The sequence below is a fragment of the Heloderma suspectum genome, chromosome 2 (genome assembly GCF_057233095.1).
Source record: "Heloderma suspectum isolate Gila_16-S chromosome 2, 16-S_ref, whole genome shotgun sequence".
NCBI lineage: Eukaryota > Metazoa > Chordata > Lepidosauria > Squamata > Helodermatidae > Heloderma > Heloderma suspectum.
The window spans coordinates 189,737,062-189,758,362 of NC_139459.1; the positions used below are offsets into that span (position 1 = coordinate 189,737,062).

The 21,301-nt window shown below is 47.6% G+C and overlaps 1 protein-coding gene and 1 long non-coding RNA gene across 2 annotated transcripts in view; one reads left to right on the top strand and one right to left on the bottom strand.

The window, feature by feature from the left end:
* LOC146353610 (exendin-4) overlaps nucleotides 1-21,301 on the top strand; it is a 491,914-nt gene that overhangs the window by 123,807 nt on the left and 346,806 nt on the right. The window lies entirely within an intron of this gene.
* LOC146353613 (uncharacterized) lies at nucleotides 11,971-19,808 on the bottom strand. Its single transcript, XR_014787396.1, has 4 exons — nucleotides 19,677-19,808; nucleotides 19,507-19,585; nucleotides 13,807-13,879; nucleotides 11,971-13,534 (listed from the first exon to the last, which is right to left on the bottom strand). It is a non-coding gene; the product is annotated as an uncharacterized LOC146353613 (long non-coding RNA).

Below are 21,301 nucleotides of genomic sequence, written 5' to 3' on the forward strand. Positions count from 1 at the left end.
GTGTGATCTGTGGGAGCTTATATGAGGAGGGTGAAGCCCATCTTGTCCAGCATATCTGTTCAGAGTTCCTTTTTAAAAGTCTTCAGAAAGCATTCATCCTTGAGACATGCTGCCAATAATAAAATAAAATCAATGAACATTTTAGTTTTACTCCACCGCAGCCAAAAATCCATTCACAGGTTGAGTGAGCTTTTCAGCTGCCTTCGGGTAATTCCAAAAGCTGTCAATGGCCAATGGGGGGGGGGGATCTCCACAAAAATAGAAGGAGAAGTGGATGGAGGATTACCCAGATTTTTCAAGGAATCGGCTTTGGTCGATAGCAGGGCTCCACAAATGAGTGCACCGTGCCATTAGAAGTCACTTCACAGGAACGTACTTCCAGGTGGGGTGGGAGGATTGGAGTGAACATTATCATACTGGCAGGGGCTGCTCAACCAGTAAGAGAGGCTCCCTCCTGTCCAGGATATAACCTTCTTTCTCTTTCTCCCTGAAGCTCCCATTGCAAAGGATCAAAGCAGCACATTAATTACTTCTGAAAAGCAATTAATCACACATCAAAGACACACAGCTTCGAGATAGCACTTCACTAGGGATCGCCGTGAAATCTGCCACGGACTCAAATGAGGCCAAATTCCAGTGAATTCGGCCCCCCGGAGTCCATGGTAGAATGAATGTACTTACCCCTGCCACCCTGGACGCAACAGGCCAAATCTCCCCTCCTGGCTGATTCCATTCCGCTGTCCTGAGCGGAACCACAAAGTGATCGGATGCAAATGGCATCCACTACACCATTTGCGTCCCCATTTCTTCTCGCGATAGGCTACGCATCTTTATTTATGTAGATACTTACGTAGCCTATTGCGTGAAAAAACAGGGACGCAAACGGTGTAGTGGACGCCATTTGCATCCCTGTTGTTTTTTTATGCAATAGGCTACGTAAATAAAGACGCGTAGCCTATCGCGAGAAGAAACAGGGATGCAAATGGCGTAGCAAATGCCATTTGCCTCTGGATCATTTCTTCTTTTCACTCAGACAGTGATACAGACCGCAGTGGCGGCCGTATCGCTTGCAGAACAGAGCTGGCTGGCGGCTCTGCGGACTTGCCGTGAAGCGGAGCCAGCCGGCGAGGATTCCGGGGGGGAGGAACGGATCACCTCCCCCCCCCCCGCAGACCCCTGGTGGACTGGAGGTAAGGGATTTCATACATCCCTACACTTCACAGCCTTTAGGGGACTTCAGTCAGCCTTTCACCCTATAAATGTTCCAACCATCCCCCTTTCTAATACACTTTCTGCTTCCCCCTTAAGCTCCCATTTAGGGGACTTACTCCAGTCAGCATTTGCCCCTGTAAATACTTGATTATGGCTCCAACCAGCTGCCTTTCTAGCCCAATGCTGCGAAGGATTGAAGCTGCACATTAGTTACTTCCAACAGCAATTAACTAAACATTGGAGAAACGCAGCTTCAAGATAGTGCTTCACAGCTAGGGGTGTACGAAACCCCGCTTAGCTGGCTCCGCTGGGTTCCACAGGTGGGGGGAGGCGATCCTCGACGTTCCTCCCCCCGGAATCCTCGACAGCCTTTAGGGAATCAGTGCTTTAAAATGTGCTATTTCAATTGAGGGGGATCTTGGTAAATTCAGAAGTGCACATTTAAGGGACAAGCCTCACTAACCACAATGGGAGTTACTTTTTAGTAGACACTAAGTGGTAGATTGTTTCTCAGGGATGGGAAACAATCCTTGACCGAGGTCACAGTGAAAGGCACACCCCTGGGCAGGGCTAGCACACCCAAAGTAAATGCAGGGGTTGGGGCACACAACAGCTATAGTGCAGAGAACCCAACTCAAGGAAAAGAATCTGGCTTAATGTAGGGATGGCGGAGAATTCCGCCACGGATTCCAGTGAACGGCCTCCTGCCCCCCGCCCCTCCCTGTGGAATCCCCTGGGATGGCACTTGCCTGGGGTGGCTCTGGCTCTGGTGGCGGCAGCTCCGGCAGCACGGCGGTGGATTTGGCGGTGGCGGGTGGGGCGGTAGGTGCGGTGGGGTGGTGGCGGCAGCAGCGGTGGCGGGTGCGGCGGGGTGGTGGCAGTGGCAGTGGGTGTGGCGGGGTGGCGGCGGCAGAGGGTGCGGCGGGGTGGCGGTGGCGGCGGGGTGGCAGCGGCTGCAAGTGTGGCGGCGGCAGTTGCAGTGGCGGCTGGTCTCCTGGCCGGCTGAGGCCGGGCGCAGCATACGCAAATGGCGGCGGCTACAGTGGCCGCCATTTGCATTTTCTATTTTTCACCGTTCTAGCCTACATAAATATTTACGTAGGCTAGAATGGCAAAAAAATAGCGAATGCAAATGGCGGCCTCCGTAGCCGCCGCCATTTGCGTACGCTTTTTTTTTACTTTGCCATGATAGGCTACGTAAATATTTACATAGCCTATATCACTGTTAAGTACAGGGACGCAAATGGCAGCGGCTACGGCCGCCGCCATTTGCGTACCTGCTGCCCAGCGGCCAGATGTCCGGCTGCGGGCGGAGCTGACCGGTGGCTCTGCGGAATCCCCGCGGAGCGGAGCCGGCTGGGCAGGACTCCGGGGGGAGGGACGGAGTGCCTCCCCCTGTCAAGGATTCCAGGGGGAGGGACGGAGCGCCTCCCCCCCCACCGCGAAGCAGATCCGCGAAACGGTGACTTTCGTACATCGCTAGCTTAAGGTAGTCTCAGGAAATCTGTTTTTTCCGAGAAAAGATCTGGGGTGGCTGCAGAATAGCCACGACATCATGTGCCCTGAATGACCTCCAAATGGAGCCAACTCACAGCAAATTGAATATAGAGGCACCCCCTCCCCCAGGTGATAAAGTTCAAACAGGAACTAGTAGTTTAATTGGCTCCTTTCCATGAAGACAACAGACTGCTAACTTGAGGATGTCAAACAAATGGAAGAGATTTGATGGCAACTTTCTCAAAAGGTCAAGAAACTTTGCAAAACAAAATAATATATCAAATAAATAAATAAATAAGGAAGGGAATGTTTGGATAGGCCCTACATATAAGCCTGTGTTCCTGATCTTTTGTAACATTTCTTCATGAATGTCTATGACCCACAACTGGTGTCTAAACCAGAACAGCGACCAAAACTAGTGGGTTAAAAGGGAGCTGTTACCCCAGCAAAGGTCCAGAGGAAACTGAGAGTTTATGTACACACTGCTAGCTCCTCCCCTTCCTGATCCTCTGCTGGTTCATTGTTTGCAGCTGGTCTTTCCTCACCTTCCAAATAGACCCTTTCTCCCAAGTGGCACTCTCCTCCCAAGTCAGACCCCTGATAATAAGAGTCTTCTGGCAACCAAATGGGTACTCCTCTGGAGATTCTGAATTTTCCACCAGGTCCATTCTACCGGGGGGGAGGGGTCAGGGAGGTGAGTCAGGGATTGAGCCATGGCTCATGATAGGGTCCAAGGGATTATTGGGGGGGGCAGTGTGGCATCCCTGCGCCTGAGCACCTCAGGTTGCCTTTGGTCCGCTGTAGGTTCCTCCAGGTCTTGTATGGGAGTTGGATTTTCTGCAGAGTCCCATCCTTCTTCTTCTAAAGAGGTTTCTCCAGGGTCTGGGTGAGATGGAGGACAATGGATGACAGCATAGCCCAATGGACTTACCCCATTTGCTTCACACCAAGTGACTGACCTTGCTGTTGCAAACTACTATTTCAACTCAGCATTGCTCTGGGGTCAAGGATTGGTTTCCAAACCATCCAAACTCAGGGAGTGCTTTATACATATATTAGCTGAGAATATTCTTAAAGATCTGCCAAAGAACTCCTGCACGTTGTATATAGGACACACACGTTCTAGGGACAGGCTGATGATTCATGCTGGTGGCCAGGCCTTTTGGACCTTACTCTCATCTTGCAGGAAACAAATCACCCCACACACAACTTGTGGCCACACATCGCAGGGCAGGATCAAAAGTGGTGTGCCATCAGCAGTCTTCCAGGAAAGCATGTCCATCATTCACAACTGATCTTCTTCAGGAGTCCCAGAGAAGCTTCCACGGAGCACCAGAGTTCCTTTGAACGCACAATGTAATCCACCAGTTTAGAGCAGAAATCTGGATTCTGTAAGTTTTTAAACCACACTGGATTCCACAAACCTTTTTCATATGAGTTTTGTGTTTCAGGTTTGAACTGTTAAAAGCACTGGCTTCATTTCCACATGCTTTGGAACATGGTGTTGCTGCCTGGCTGGATTAAAACTGGCTTGGCTAGATTTTTTTGTGGACTGGCCAGATTTGTTTTCTTTTAGCCCAGCCTCAGTACTAGATGGAGTGCAATTTCAAATATGTGCACCAGACACAGCATCAGTACACAGCATGCTTAGGCAACTACAATATTTCAGCAGGGTCTACCTAGGGATGCCAGAGAATTCTGCCACGTATCTCGGGGAGGCCGAATGCCAGTGCATTCGGCCCCCCCGAAATCGGTGGCGGAATGGTCTGCTCCCCTGCCCCCCCCCCCCGGGACGGGACTTACCTGGGACAGATCTTCCTGGCGGCAGCGGCTCCGGCGGCAGTGCGGCGGCGGTGCGGTGGTGGCACGGCGGCGGCGGCAGCTGCGGCGGCCAGTCTTCCTACTGACTGCCGCCACCGCCATTTCCAGTAAAAAAACCCAAACAAACAAAAAAAGTGATAGGCTACGTAAATCTTTACGTAGCTTATCATGGCTAGATTTTTAAAAAACACCGTGATAGGCTACGTAAATCTTTACGTAGCTTATCACGGCTGATTTAAAAGAAAAAAAAACGCGCGTACGCAAATGGTGGCGCCCATGGGAGCCGCCATTTGTGTTCCTTATTTTGGCACGTCTTAGTCTACGTAAACATTTACGTAGACTAAGACAGCGAAAATAAGGGGAACGCAAATAGCGTAGACGCTACGCTATTTGCGTTCCCCTTATTTTTGCCGTCTTAGTCTACGTAAATGTTTACGTAGACTAAGACGTGCCAAAATAAGGAACACAAATGGCGCCGCCATTTGCGTACACACGTGTGTTTTTTTTAAAATCAGCCGTGATAGGCTACGTAAACATTTATGTAGCCTATCATGGCTGACTGCAGGGACGCAAACGGCGGCGGCTACGTCCGCCGCCATTTGTGTCCCTGCTAGCCAGCGGCCGGATGTCCAGCCGCTGGTGAAGCCGGCCGGTGGCTCCACAGAATCCCTGCGGAGCGGAGCCGGCCAGCCAGGATTCGGGGGGGAGGGACGGAGCGCCTCCCCCCCCGGCCAGAATTTCAGGGGGATGGACGGAGCGCTTCCCCCCCCCCCGAATGTCTCCCTTTGAAAAGTTAAGTGACTTTTGTACATCCCTACCTGAGCTGATGCCTCCCCTGGGCTTCCTTCTAACCAACACATATTTATTTTTTTGTAATATTTATATACAGCTCCATATCTAGGACAGGCTTCAGAGTGGTTAACACAAACGATAAAACAGTGAGAGCATAAAAAGATTAAAACACCACATTAAAATTATACCTGTTTTAAAGCACAATGCCAGTATCACTGGTCAGTTAGGGAAAGCTTCCTGGAAGAGTGCTGTTTTCAGGAGGAGCTGGAAACAATGCAGTCTTGGTGCCTCCTGAAAACAGCACTGAAAACAGCTCCAAGGGCAGGGAATTCCAAAGCAAGGGAGCTGCCATGCCACTCATTCAATTTCATCAGTGTCTGATGGCTGGATAGGGATGCTGGAGAAATCTGCCATGGATTCAAATGAAGCTGGATTCTTTGGAATCCAGCCTCAGGAATCCGTGGTGGATCGGCCCCAATTTTCTCCTCTCCTGGAGGATTCTGCATGGGACAGCACAGCTGCTTGTTGCACCGGACCATAGACTTATATGCAAAATAGAGCTGTGAATCTTGCGTATAAGCCTATGGACACATAGATGGCTCTATCTTGCGTATAAGTCTATGGGGACATCCTGCCGATCGCCATTTTTTTCATGACGATTGGCGCAGAGGCAAAGGGCTCAGGTTGATTCAGGTAAGGAGCCCTTGGCTCTGCAGAATTCCACAAGGGAGGAACAGATCACCTTTCCCTGCTTGTGGATTCCCCATCGGAATGGAACCCGTACATCCGTATGGCTGGATCAGGAGGCTGCCACTTCATTTTCCCACAATGTGCTTGATGTAACATCTATCTGAGGCACTGTAGAAAATTAAAATGGTGAATCCAGGGGAAGAAAGGAGCTGGGACAGGAACTCAGAAATCTCCAAAAGAAAGAGACAAATAACAATATTTTAAAATACTGGGTTAGGGATGTGTGAACCCTCTCCCTGTCCAGGTTCTCTGGGTGCCCCACCAGCCCCTGCCCCTGCTCGCCAGTCACTGGACCATGCTTGAGCCCCTCCCATGCTCAGCAAGTGGCCCGCACTCACCTTGGTGGCCTTGTGCTCCACAGTCACCATTATTTGAAAAATAAAACAGCGATCACAAAATGCACCATTTTATTTTTCAAAAAAGTGGCAACTGCAGAGCTCGACAAGGCCACTGGGGTGAGTGCAGGCCACTCACTGAGTGTGGGCAAGGGGTGAGCAGGGGCAGGGGCTCAGCAAACAGGGCTTGGCAAGCAAGGCTTGGGGTTGTGGGCAAGGGGGGTTCTGCCGGATTCCTGGATGTGCTTGCGCCATCCCTAATTGGGAGCCAGTGTGGTATAGTGGTTAGAGTGTTGGGCTACAACCTGGGAGACCCAGGTTCCAGTCCCCACTCTGCCATGGAAGCTCACTGGGTGACTGGGCCAGTCACTGACTCTCAGCCTAACTTATCTCACAGGGTTATTGTGAGGAAAGAACGGAGAGGAGGAGGGTCATGTAAGGCACCTTGAGTTCCTTGTAAGAGGAAAAGAAGCAAGATATAAATGTAACCAACCAGCCAAACAATAAATAAATACAATCACATGTTCACAATGATTTGACAAAGGTCATTTGTTCGGTTCAGCTGCTCTCACATATTTTAATCCCTTGATCCATAATTATGAGGTGAGCTTGCCTCTGTGTTTCATATTATATAAAACAGATTGGGAGGGGAAGGGAAAGATTTGTCACTCCGCTCAAAATACAAGCCCTTAACTTTTTTGTTCAAAGGATCCAGTTCATCTTGTGCTGAAGTTGTATCTGTACATTGTTATCATGCTTGGGTGTAACCATATGGATGTCACGTTGAGTGTAACATTTTTCATAAAATATATCCCGAAAGTGCCCCTAACATCAGTTGGCATGAAGGGGATTGTGTTACAAGCAAGTTCTCCAAGTTGACCTGGCCAGATTCCAAAACCAGACTGTAGTTCCTCCCCAGACTTGAAAATATCTCTTTGGCCTCAGTCAGTCATTCTGGTAGCACAGTGATTTCCTTCACAGAACCGTAGGACTGCAATAGACCAATAGGAAATCAGATTCGCCCCCTCGCCCCAACAGGATGACCATACGCTGTGCCTAACGTTAACTTAATGTGAAAGGTTTAGGCCAAGGGTGAGTAACCTCAGGCCCGGGGGCCAAATCTGGCCCTTCTGGGTACACAATCTGGTCCTTTGAACTTCTTTAGATGCCTACTTCTCCTTCCCTTGGCCCTGGCCCCCTTCCCCCCAAACACTGATCATTTGGTGGTTTCCCAACTTCGGTGCAGTCCCTGTGCCCTGGCAATTCTACATGGTTGAAATTAGAGCTGTGCACAAATGGCCTCTCAAAATTCTCCAGCTTATTTGTGGGCAAAGAAATTGCGGGGGGGGGGGACAATTTCACCAAATTTCTCCTAGGGAAGGAGAAATTCTCTAACACTTTCCTGACAGATAGGGCTCAATATTAGCAGGGGTTGTAGCACAGGTTCTTTCTTCATTCCTAAGGGTCCTTGGTTCATTGCACTGCTTTGTAGGTGGCAACAGCATCAACTAGGGATGTACGAAAGTTCTGCCACGGATCTCGGGGAGGCCGAATGCCAGCGCATTCGGCCCCCCGAAATCGGTGGCAGAATGGCCCGCCCCCCCCGGGACGAGACTTATCTTGGGCAGATCTTCCTGGCGGCGGCAGCTCTGGCGGCAGCTCCGGCGGCGGCTCCGGCGGCGGCTTGGCAGTGGCGGCTGCAGCAGCCGGTCTTCTGACCGCTGCTGCCGCCGCCATTTCCAGGTTAAAAAAAACAAAAAAACATGATAGGCTACATAAAGATTTACGTAGCCTATAATGGCTAGATTTTAAAAAAACACCGTGATAGGCTACGTAAATCTTTACATAGCCTATCACGGCTGACTTAAAAAAACAAAAACAAAAAAATGCGCATACGCAAATGGCGGCGGCCATGGCCGCCGCCATTTGCGTTCCTTATTTTGGCATGTCTTAGTCTACGTAAACAGTTGCACATGCTCAGAGTGTTCCTTTTCTCTTTTTAAAAGCAGACAAGTTGGCAAACACTTGATTGTTGAGGGATTTTTTGCTTTAATGTGTCAGGAATGTAGAAGCAGTTGTAACACATGTAGGGATGTACAAAAGTGACTTACCTGTTCACGGATTATGTTTATGGTGGGGGGGGAGTAAGGATGGATGAAAGGGACTTACCTTGTCCCGCAGCTTGCTTCGCGGTGGGGGGGAGGCGCTTCGCTTCTCCCTCCAAAGTTCAGGCGAGGGGGGGAGGCGCCCCGCCTCGCCCGGCCGAAATTCAGGCCGGGGGGGGAGGCACCCCATCCCTCGCCAGTGAAATTCAGGCCAGGGAGGAGCGCCCCGTCTCCCCGGCCGCGAAAAAAAAAAGTAAAACACACACACACAACCGTGATAGGCTACGTAACGATTTGCGTAGCCTATCACGGCTAGATTTCCAAAGTCAGCTGTGATAGGCTACGTAAATAGTCACGTAGCCTATCACAGGTGACTTTGGGGGGGGGGAAGCGCATATGCAAATGGCGTCGGCCCATGGGCGCCGCCATTTACGTTCCTTATTTTGGCACGTCTAGTCTACGTAAAGATTTACGTAGACTACGGCGAAAATAAGGAAATAGCAAATAGCGTTCCCTTATTTTCGCTGTAGTCTACGTAAATCTTTACGTGGACTAGACATGCCAAAATAAGAAATGCAAATGGCGGCGCCCATGGGGCGCCGCCATTTGCGTACGAGCTTTTTCTTTTTTTCCCCCCAAAGTCACCCGTGATAAGCTATGTGACAATTTACGTAGCCTATCACAGCTGACTTTGGAAATCTAGGGGGAGATTTCAGCGAAAATAAGGGGAACGCTATTTGCATTCCCCTTATTTTCGCCATAGTCTACGTAAATGTTTACATAGACTACACATACCAAAATAAGGAATGGAAATGGCGGCACCCATGGGCGCCGCCATTTGCGTACGCTCTTTTTTTTTTTTCAAAGTCAGCCGTGATAGGCTACGTAAACATTTACGTAGCCTATCACGGTGTTTTTTGAAAATCTAGCCGTGATAGGCTACGTAAATCTTTACGTAGGCTATCACTTTTTTTTTTTTTTACTTGGAAATGGCGGTGGTGGCAGCCGGTTGGAAGACCGGCCGCCGCAGCTGCAGCCACCGAACCGCTGCCGAACCGCCGCTGGGAGCCGCCGCCGCCAGGGACATTCGCACAAGGTAAGTCCCATCCCGGGGGGGGCGGGGGGGCAGACCGTTTCTCCACCAATTTTGGGGGGCCGAATGCATTGGCATTTGGCCTCCCAGAGATTCGTGGAGAAATTCTCTGACATCCCTAGATAGTGGGCATTTTAATTTTGCTCCATACTTATGAAAACAGCTTGCATGAATCATAGATCATTTTGAGAAATTTAACCGCCTTGACTCTCCCTTTCAGCTTCTGCTTAACAAATCTCCACATTCTTGTGCAGTTTCCTCCTCTGAAATCAAATGTAACTGTCTTTTGGACTTCCTTGGCAACTTTCCACAGATATATGCATTGAATTTGATAGCACTGCTGTCACTTGGAATCCATTCAGGGCAACTTGGAGAACCGGCTTGTTCGAGAGCTCCAGGATTCTTTGAACATCGTCTTGCTGTTTGTTTCCTGTCCAATTCTCATTTGGATTTGCAAGTGCTCTGCGTGAACAGGAAACTTGCACAGATGGAGCAGCAAACGAATGGGAGATTTGTCCAGATTTCCTCCATAGGCTAAAGCAGGGCTGATCCAGTCTACTGAGGAAATTTGTGCAAATTGGGAAGTTTGTGCAAATTGAACTAGGAATCTGGACTGAGATGAGTGCAAGCATGTGTTTGACAATTTGCTAATATTTTTGGCAGACGTGCTTGCGGTCGTGCTCAGATTCGAAGCCTCAAACAGGCCAGGTTCCCATGGCTTGCAAGCAAAAACGAAATTCTCATATTTTCCTATGTAATATATTCCCCTTGATACCAACCAGATATCTTGGACCAAATCCTGGGCACCCCTCAGAATTGTCCTCATCTGTAAAATGGGATTAATAATGTTCAGGTTTAAGAATTCTGTGCCATGAATGCACTAATTGGGTTTGTTTTTATCTCTCAGCCTCGAGCTGCAACATGGGAGTAAGAGTACTGTGCCCCACAAATTGTGGCAATTTCTGCTTCAGATGTCTCCAGCACAGATTGACTCAGCTGCTTAAGCTAGTCACATATCTCCGAACCTCTGTGTCCTTTGTTGTAAAATGGGATAAAGGTCTAAGTGATTTTGCATGCTTAATTTCATAACAATACATTGCATATTTCAGTGTTATGTGCTTGGCTTGCCCTATAGACTGTGGCTTGTCTCGCCCACTTGTCTCTGCAGTCATCTGCTCTCCATTTGTTCTGCTTATGGCACATTGGTGATCTGGATTATATTGGACCCACCCTTTGACTCACTTGGCCTGCCCTTTGGATCACAGGCTTCTACTCTGATACTGTCTGCACTGAAGCATTTTTTTTCCCCATTAGTGCAAAGCTGGAAGGGTATGAATGTTTGTGAAAACTATGAGGAATTCTGGCTGAGCCCTGTCTGGAGTGATCCTGAATGCATATTGTTGGTTGCGAAGTGGTGGGGACATTTTTAACCTGGTCCAGGGCAGCTGTCAGTTTGTTGTAGGGGTGTACGAACGACTTACCCCATTCCGCTGGGCCATCTGCTGGGGGGGGGATGCAATCCGTCCCTCCCCCTGGAATCTTCCCTGGCCAGCTTCACTCTGCGGGGAGCCCGGGGAGTCGCCGGCCAGGGCCGCCTGCAGCCGGACTTCCATCCACTGCTGGACTGCGGCCGCAAATGTTGGCCGCTGTAGCAGCCACCATTTGCGTCCCTGTGGTAGCTGCTAGGGATGTTAGAGAATTCCGCCATGGACTCCAGTGAGGCCAGATTCTTTAGAATCCACCCCCCTGCAGTCCATGGTGGAAAGGAGCAATCCCCCCCTCCACCCGGCGGAATCCCCCCAGGACAGAGCCTACTTTTGTTGGCCGTCCACTGCCCCGCGAATGGCTGCCCTGGTCTGCGGCCGCCATTATCATTCCACTTTAGCTGTGATAAATACTTACGTAGCCTATCATGGCAAAAGGCAAGGATGCAAATGGCATAGCGGCCACCATTTGCGTCCCTGCCCTTTGCTGTGATAGGCTACGTAAATATATACGTAGCCTATGTTGGCAAAGATTGCTATCAATTTGTTGGCAAACTTGGCTTCCACCAATCTATCTGGGGCTGCTATCAACCATTGCAGTGGGGGGGGGGTGTCTTCCTTTAAAACACAAAAACAAATGTTGGTGCTGCTGCTTCAGGTGGCCACCATTTCTTCCCCCTAAATGCCCAAGAGAATGGCATGATGTTCTGATGTAACACCATTCCAAGCAGGTTTCAGGGCGGGGATGGTGGCCTTTTTCCTTGGAAGCCCATGACTTTATGATGTAGAATAGTTCCTAGGGATAGAAGTGAAAATAGTTCCGTTCGCACTTACTCAATTTTGCACTTTCAAATCAATATACAAACTGAAACTCAGTTATTCAAATTTCACATATCTCCAGATTTTGCAATGGCATTCTCCAATTTTTTAAAAAAAAATGTGTACAAAGATGTGTATATTAGGGGAAAGTCCACACAAAAAAATGCATATATTGATGAAACTAATGTTAAAAATGCATTATATTACGAAAATTGCTTGCCAAAAAGTGTATATTCTGCACAGTTATGTACAAAATGCATGTACTGGGAGAAATGCACACAAAAATGTGTACGAATGAGAGAAAGAAGAGAGCTGTTCCCCCAGTGGGGCAAGCAGCCTCGAACCTAATGATGAATTCTACCTGCCCTATGTGAAATTGCCTGTGTATCACCCATGCTTTTGCCTACACCTCCCTGTAGTGTGTACACCTACACTTTTTGAGTCAAAAGTTCTCAGCAGAGAGCATTCAGCTCAATACTAATCCTGAGCCAGTTCATGCATTACTTCCACTGTATGTCTTGCACATTTAGAAGGTCGTGTGACGCGCCACACAAACCCCCACAAATCAGGCTGGCTAGCAGAAAGGATACCAGGGAAGGGCTTTGGAGTTGCCCATTAACAGTTAGCTCCTGGACAGCAGACTGAGCAAGTGCGCAGGACACCTATGGGCTGATGCTTTGTATTTCTGTTTAGATCATACTCCCTAAATTTGAATCTATACATATGAATTAGCACATGCATTTTTATGCAAATCAGAGGACAGAGACAAGGAATGTTCCCTCCTCCCTTCTATGCTGCAAAGCTTTTTAAAAAGCCTCCATTTGTGACAATGGAGGCTTTAAAAAGGCCTAATTAGAATGTGGGGGTGTTTGGGGTGGGTTGCTGCTGGGAAGGAAAGGGCTAGCCCCCCCCCCCCCCGCTGACTCTGTGATGGCCCCTGAGAAACTGCCCATCCCCCGTTGCATTTAGGCTTTTAAAAAGCTTTCATTGGCATCCATTGAGGCTTTTTAAAGGCCTCATTGTAGTGCCAGGAAACATGTTTTGGAGTGGATCACTGCTGGAGAGGGAAGGGGCTTTTTACAAGCCTCATTGTAGTGGGGAGGGGTGGTAAGTGAGAGAGCGAGTGTGTGTGTGTATGTATCTATGTCTATATGAATGTGTGTTGAGATGAATAGGCTCTGGGCAATCATGTTTGGGCGACATACCAGCATTGGGTGGCCCTACCCACCGCTGGCATGCAGCCCCAGGTGTGCTTGCTCTCAACTAATATGGCCTTCTGGCTGAAAAAAGTTCCCCACCCCTACCCAGTCTAATAATTCCAGGCAGTAGTTGGCTTGCGTAATGCATGCTGCAACGTTCTGGCACTGTGGAGAGTGGAGGCAGTGAAACTGCACACACTGCCCCCTGTTATGAGAGCTGCTGTCCCCTATATTAGAGCCACATAAGATTGTGAGCATGGAAACATTATGACTTTTTCCATTCCTTTGGTTTTTCTTCTTCCCTGGGCACAGGAGTCTCTTCCTGAGGTCTCGTGGTGTCTGAACAGTTCTTTTCATTGGATGTCAAAATGAAATGATAAAGTATCGATGCCAGGACAGCTCCTGCCAAGGGTCCTACCCAGAAGACCTGAGAGAGAGAGAGAGAGAGAGAGAGAGAGAGAGAGAGAGAGAGAGAATGAGAATGTATGTGTGTAATTAATCGACAACTATTGGTACCAGTTGGGAAGGGAATGTACATCCAACCCATATCCCAAGAAACAGGCTATTCTGAATCAGTGTCTGAGCACAGTAATGGACTGGATGAGGGCCAATAAACTGAGCCTCAATCCAAAAAAGACAGAGGTACTGTTAGTGGGTGGTTTTTCTGCCTGGCTAGGTGATGTTCTAGGTGATGGTTACCTGAAGGATTGTCACTTTCCATATGTACCAGCCCAGACCCTAAGATCATCTTCTGCGATCCTTCTCCAGAAGCCTGTGGGAAAGGAAATGAGATGGGTGGCTACCAAGAAGAGGGCTTTTTCTGCTGTGGCATCCTGGCTGTGGAATGAGCTTCCCAGAGAGGCTCACTTGGTGCCTACATTATGCTCTTTCTGGTATCAGGTGACTACCCTTTTTTCCCAGGCACTTCAGTCTTTTAGTTGCTGTTTTAAATCTGTTATTGTAGTTTAAATCTCTGGATTGCTGCTAGGTTTTATTCTGCTATTTACTTCTATTTTATACTGTCGTTTTAACTTTTTAAATGTTTATAATGTATCTGATGTTGTATTTTGTGGTGTTAATTGTTGGGAACCACCCAGGGAGCTTCAGCTATTGGGCAGTATAGAAATGTAATAAATAAAATCTAACCAGATCAGTGTGGACCAGGACAGCACCATGATGTGGATGGTACATGTTGTTGATGACGTGCACATTGGCATCTGAATCTCCCTTGCTGGATATGCTGGAAATGCAAGTGGCCATGCAACTGAGTCTTCTGGGGTCAGCCAAGCCATTATTGGTTTTATAGGTTTGGAAATGCTGCTCTCCACCTGACATTGATGACTGGATTGCAGAACTCTTATAAGTGGCATCTTGATAGAGAGAGAGTGGCATGCGTATACAAAGGAATACCTTCCACAAGTTTAATGGCATATGGGATGTCTCTCTGGAATACTTGTAACAATATTGTCACAAACTACAAATTGCTGTGATCTGATAATCTGTGTGATTATCTGTCTTCTTGCCCAGCTGACCCTTCCCCCATCATCCCATCCTTCCGACCACCCTCCCTTTTTATCTTCCTCTGTCTTGTCCTTATCTTCCTACTTATCTCATTAAAAACAAGACTGCAGTTCCAGTCATTCCACAGAGGCCCAAGGCTGTAAAACCAGGGCCATCATTTAATAATAGAAGCCTGTTTTATTCACTATCATTTGGACCAACCAAACAGAGAATATATCTGTTTTCCAAAATGTTTTGTTTTGTTATGATCATTCTTTTTCATTTCTGCTACTGCTTATTGCAATTGTGATAAAGAAACATCTGAATGTTACTAATTCAGAAAAACAACACCCCCTAACCTAAGCAGTCACTCTGTGCTGCTTCCCAGGGTTCTTGGGCCAGTATTCTTTGGGCCAAACTAGAAATGATGCTAGTGTACGAGTGCAATCAATGTGCACACCTTTTGTTATGTAAATAGCATCCGTGGGGAAGTCTGTGGGACTGGCACCTATGGGAGTTTCCTTTGAAAGGCAAATAGCAGCCGCGGAGAGGCAATTTTTGCTGGAACAGTGGCAAGGAGAGAAAGAATGAAACTCCTTCCGTGGCTTCTCTGGCTTCCCTGGCTGCTATTTACATAACAAAAAATGTTCCCAAGAGGCAGTTGCATTTATGTATCTAGTGAACTACATTCACATCTCATTTCGCCCTTATTCCTCTGTGAACTCTTGGCCCTTAGTCTCCAGGCCTTTTCTAGTGTGGATGACTTTTGCTGTTGTTCACTTTTCTTTCGTCCTATATCATTTGGCGCCTGCTGGATGCTGCCACAACATGCCCTCAGATTCCTGAACCAGCATGCTGAGAGATCATCTGCCAAATTATTATTTCAAAAATAAAAGCCATTGTGATGTGATTGGTGTATCTGCCCTGTTCTCATTATTTGGGATAGTGCTGTTGTGGATCTCAGTAATGTGTGTGTGTGTGTGTGTTGTGGATCTCAATAATGTGTGTGTGTGTGCATGTGTTGTGGATCTCAGTAGTGTGTGTGTGTGTGTGTGTGTAATGAAATCTGGCAGCTCTGATGGAAGTATACAGCTGAACAGTGATTCCAAGCTTCTTTTGCCATTTACACAGCTAACTGGACACCAGATCCATCTTTTGCTATCAGTGGATCTTAAACATACAGTTGCTCAATAGCCAGTCTTGTTCTACCTGAGGCCTCTCTGGAGTTCCATCAAGAAAGCCAACGTGATCATATAATGCCAGTATTTTTCCATCTGGACTGGCTGTGCTTTGGTGGCAGCAGCAGTGTTTCCACCACCTTGCAGAACTGAGGGAAGAGATGGGGGGCAGGGGTGGGAAGGGGGGATCCTCTTTTTCTCCCGAGGTGCCGGCTACATTCTGCGTCGAGTCTGTGGGGAAGGAGACCCGAGTGTGTAATCAAGTGTGTGGGTCTGGCTGGCTCTAGGGAAGGGGAGAGAAAGCTGCGAGTTCAGTGGAGAAAATCAGCCTAAGAGTAGTGGGTGGCAGCAGCAGCAACTCACTTTGCTTTTTACGTCCTAATAAAATCAATTCCTTCCTTAGTTCTGTAGTGAATTCTTTCTCTTTCTGATCCCCCGCCCTTTCCTCCTTTTTGCCTTTGAAGAAAAAAGCAGTCTAGGGTGGGTGCCTTCTCTTTATCCCCCTCCCGCACCCCTTTCAAAAGGCCTCTTGGTTTCTCTTTGTGCCTCTGTAACTGCGCAGCTGCGAGGAAATAGAATGAGCGGGGAGGGGAGGAGTGAGAAGGTGTCATACATGACACCTGTAACACCACCCACCTCATGCTCACCTCAAACTGCGGTGTCAATCCGAGGCAGAGATATACAGTGCACAAACCCACCCTGAACCTGCAGCAGCAGAAAACATCGGAGCAAAATGCCTCCTTGGAAATCCGCATCTTCCCTGAGAAAGCCACGGATGGCTGCAAAGTTGCGACTGTGTCATCTATCACGAGAGACCTCGACTCACACACCCACCCTGGAGTAAAAGCTCGGTATATAGATGGGGACCCAGACAATTTAGTCTTTCAATTTCTGATATTTTAAATCTGTTACTGCATTTTAAATCTTTGCACCGCTGCTTGGTTTTATTTTGGTTCTGGTTTTTATTTTATAGTGTAGTTTACAGCTTTAAAGCTTTTATATTTGGGTGTGTTCTATTTTATGCTTGTAATAGTTGTGAACTGCCCAGAGAGTTTTGGCTATTGGGCGGTAAATGTAATAAATAAATGTGTACATGTGGAAAGCTGACTCAGCCGGGGCCTCTCCCTTGTGAGTTTCAATGACCAACAATTTCTGCATTTCAGGGCTCGTAAAATTCATTCATCAATACCTCTAAGTGGTGCAGCTTTCCCCATCTGCTTTTCTTTCTCATGATAGCCTGCATCATTGGACTCTGACAATCACCAATTAGCAAGCACACCCTTTGCATTGCAGTCTGTCACATGGCTTGTGATTCTTAGAGCGATGTTTCCCAAGAGGAGTTGGCACAAATGCAAATTGCAATGGGGTTTATGTTACCATTTTATCCTCTGGTATATCCAATCCCAAAGGGCATAATTCATCAACTGCCTTAGCCACTCTGGCTTGATAAAGACATCATGGCTTACAGGTAGGGATGCACAGATTGTGTAAAATCCATTAGATCTGTGTTCTGTGGATTGTCAGGCACCTTTTGTTTCATCATCCACCCATCGATGGAGTCGGATTTTTTTGTTTCCAAATTTGCGCAAATACACAGTTGCGCAAGCACACAGTTGCACAAATTCACACATTCAAAAATGCTCAAATTCCCCCTAAATGTGCATTTTCACACTTTTGCCTATGGGGGAAATGAACATTTTTGGCCATTTTTTAAAAAATGCTATTTTTCTACAACAAAATTTGCACACAATTCGGGATAGTTAGGAAAATGGTCCGCAAGTCTGTGGAATCTGCCTGACAGGGGAAAAGCTGGTCTGCTGTGGAATGCGTGGGTTAGATTCATGAAAATCCAAACTCATTTGGTTCCATTGTGGATTTCTCTGACATCCCTACTTACAGGTAAATGTGTTACTAAGTGTTTTTTGAATGACAGCCCACTGGAGCTCTTCTTAAGTGCCCTCTCTCCCTTCTGAAAGCTCTCTTCAGGCTGCAGTCCTATACCCACTTCCCTGGGAGTAAGTCCCATTGGACTCAGTTGGACTTACTTCTGTGTAGGCATGCATAGGATTGCATTGTTAGAATCAGAGATTTGGAAGGGACCTTGGAGGCAATCTAGTCCAACTCCCTGCTCAATGCAGGATCTGCAATGAAGAATGCAACTGCAGCATCCTTGAGAGATGGCCATCCAACCTCTATTGAAATACCCTCAGTAAACAAGAGCCCACCATCTCCCAAGGCAGTCTCTGTTCCGCTGCTAAACAGCTCTTATTGTTAGGAAGTTTCTCCTAATGTTTAGCCAAAATCTGCTTCTTGACTAGTTCCAACCATTGGTTCTACTCCTGCCCACTAGTTCTTCCATGTAAATTTTCTGCCTGCTCATTGTGTTAACCAACATCTATGTGCATGCTGAGAGCAGGGATGTATGGATTTTGTTAAATCCATTCCATCTGTGTTTTGCAGATAATCAGGCATCATTTGTTCTGCCACCCACTTGTTGCTGGGTTTTTTTAGGAATGTATGAGAATTTCATTCCACATGTGCTAAAGTGCATTAGCGCTAATTCATACTTGCACCAATGCGCATTGGCACAAGTGCAAATGTACAAATGTGCAAAAATCCCCTCCAAAAGTGAAAAACCAGCCTGCAAGTCTGAGGAATTCAGACAACTCAGAAAAAGCTGGTCCACTGTGGAATCCACAGGTCAGATTCATAGAAATCCAAACTCATTTGAATCAGTTGTGGATTTCTCTGACATCTCCGGCTGAAAGCGAGTGTGGTGTAGTGATTAGAGGTTAACTTGGACTCGTGAGATCTGGGTTCTTACTCCCTTACCGAGCATGCTACTTGCCCTCCCCTTTAGGGGTGGGAGTAGTATGCAAAGTGCTTTTCTAGCTGAAGCCAGGTGAAGGAGCATGCACCAAAGACAGGCATGGAGGGGACCAGAGTCAGGACTGGCTGGGGGAATCCTGAGCAGAGTGAAGCCAAGCTGGCTCTGTCTCAGGCACCAGCTTCGCTCCTCTGTCAGAAGGTGATGGTGAAGCAAAGGGAACTGAGCTGGATTGGCATCAGTCTGCTCAGGATTCCCCCAGCCACTCCTGACTCTGGTCCCCTCCATGCCTCCCTCCATGCAGGGAATATGAGGGAGGAGTGAAACCGCCACCTTGGCAGGCTTCCTTCTGCCACGAGAGCAAAGCTGGGTCCCCAACTGAAGAGAAGCTTCAGAGGGAGCATGGTCCCACCACCTGATGTTGTCTGGCCCATGGAGGGCTGGGTATGTGTCCCCCCAGGCTAAAGGGCTTCAGAAAATAAAAGGCTGATTTTGTTCTGCAAGGAGACAAGGCACTTGAACACTTGACCATTATCTAACCAGGTTAAACTATTTCTCTCTCTAGCCCTGTATTGCCTACTACAAGTTTCCCCAACCTGGTGCCATCCAGATGTCACTGGCTACAACTCCCATCATGATGAGAGGGGTGATGGGAGTTGTAGTCTAACACATCTAGAGGGCATCAGGTTGGCGAAGCCTGGTCTAATCTGTCTGGCAGCGACTCTCTCTGGGATAACAGGCAGAAGGGGGTTTTCTGCATCCCCCTGCTACCTTTTTTAAAGCTTTGAATGCCAGGGATTGAGCCTGGGACCATTGGTATGCAAAGCAGGTGCTTTGCCATTGAGCTTCAGTCTAGCACTGAGTTATGGTGAAATTATGGGGTCAGTCTCTTACCCACTGGAGTGTGAAGTCTCCTATTACAATTGCTGGACTGCGAGATCACAGGATTCATGGAGCAGCCCGTGAAATAGATCTAGGAAAAAGAATTAACAGTGTAAATATGTCTCTCTCTTTATAGTTCTGCTCTTCTCACTCTCTCTTCTCTTTGATAGAGGGCAACTTACCTAGTTGAAGGGACTTGCCTACTTTCCTGTCCATTATTGTATCATAAACTCCTTACTTTTGTGTGGGGGGGTTGTTTTTCTTCAGTGTTTGCAAATGTATTCACATTGCTTCACTGCTATATCTCTGACTGCAGCCACCACTTCCCCTTTCCTACTATACTTGGCCTCATTTACTCTCACTGCTGTGCTGTTCCATATGATTAGTCATCACAACAATCATGTGGAACAGCAGTGAGAGCAAATGAGGCCAAGGACAGTGAAGGTATAGTATAGGAGAAGAAGGAAAATGGTGTTAGAAAAAAGCTGCATCCATGACATCATCACACCAGAGCTAGCATCATGATGTCATGGATGCCCATCAGTAAAATCACATGGGATGCCAGAGCTAGGGATGGACAAACTCACTTGTGCCTGCCGAGTGCAGGTGCTCGCAGAGTCCCTGCTGCTGCCCGCCCTCGCGAGCTGGGCTGCACGAACCCTGGAGGGCTTGGCAAGCAGTCCAGGAACATCATGCAGCTATCGCTCTTCGATGTGAGCCACCATTTTTACACAAGATGGTGGCTCACATCAAGGCGTGGGCGGCTGCACGGGTGTCCCTGCTGCCACCACTGTAATGGGTCCTCTCTTCTTCTCCCCCCACCCCTGCTACAGCAGCAATGGTGGCGAGGGACACGCTAGTCATTTTACATAAGTGTAAGAGACTTATGTAAAACAACCTGCCTGCCCTTCACCACTGCTACCATCAATGTAGCAGGGCAGGGGGAGGGGAGAGAAGACGAGAGGTGCTCCCTTCTTTCCCTCTCAGCAACAGGCAGCTTGCTGAGGGACCAGGCGCCCACACCTTTGCCCAACTCAGCATGCAGCAAGTCGGGCAAGAGCTGAGGTCCACAGACTGGCATACAGGGGGCTGAACTGGTGATTTCTCACCGGGCTTCAAGCCCCAACCAGACGCCTGTGCCATCCCTAGCCAGAGCCAATCAGATTAAATGACAATGAGAGCAAATGAGGGCAAGTGATGTTCCTTCTCATATAAGACTTGGATTTTCATTGTTTTCATAATGCATCAATGGCTTATGATGAAAACGTAATCAAAATGGATTTTTGTTGACTATCCATGAAACAATAGTATCCATCATGTGAATTTATAATTATTCTGTAAAATTACTACATTTACTTTTGAATTCACAATTATTGCATAAATATTAACTAGTTGATTTGTTTATGTCATACTGCATTTTATATCAATTTGCACCACCAGCACTTGGTCTATCAGATGTTAAGTTTTGTCATAATTTGTGACCTGTTTCACTTCTGTATTAGACTTGTATGTTTACAACTGGGCATTTTTGTGTGTGTTCTGTTTTGGTCAATAAAAGGCCTCTCCCCCACACACTTTTGTGTTATATTTGTTAGAATCTTTCAAATATGCTAATATCAACATTAGATAATATTCTTCACTGTGCATATTTTAAATTATTCTCTCTGATAGGAATATACCTTTGGCCACTGTGGGAAATGGGATGAGAGGCTAGATTGGTTTGATCCAGGATGGCTTTTCCTATGTTATCATTCTAGCCTCTTGCTCCCTTCCTGGTAGGGATGGCATGGGCATCTAGTTCCATCTG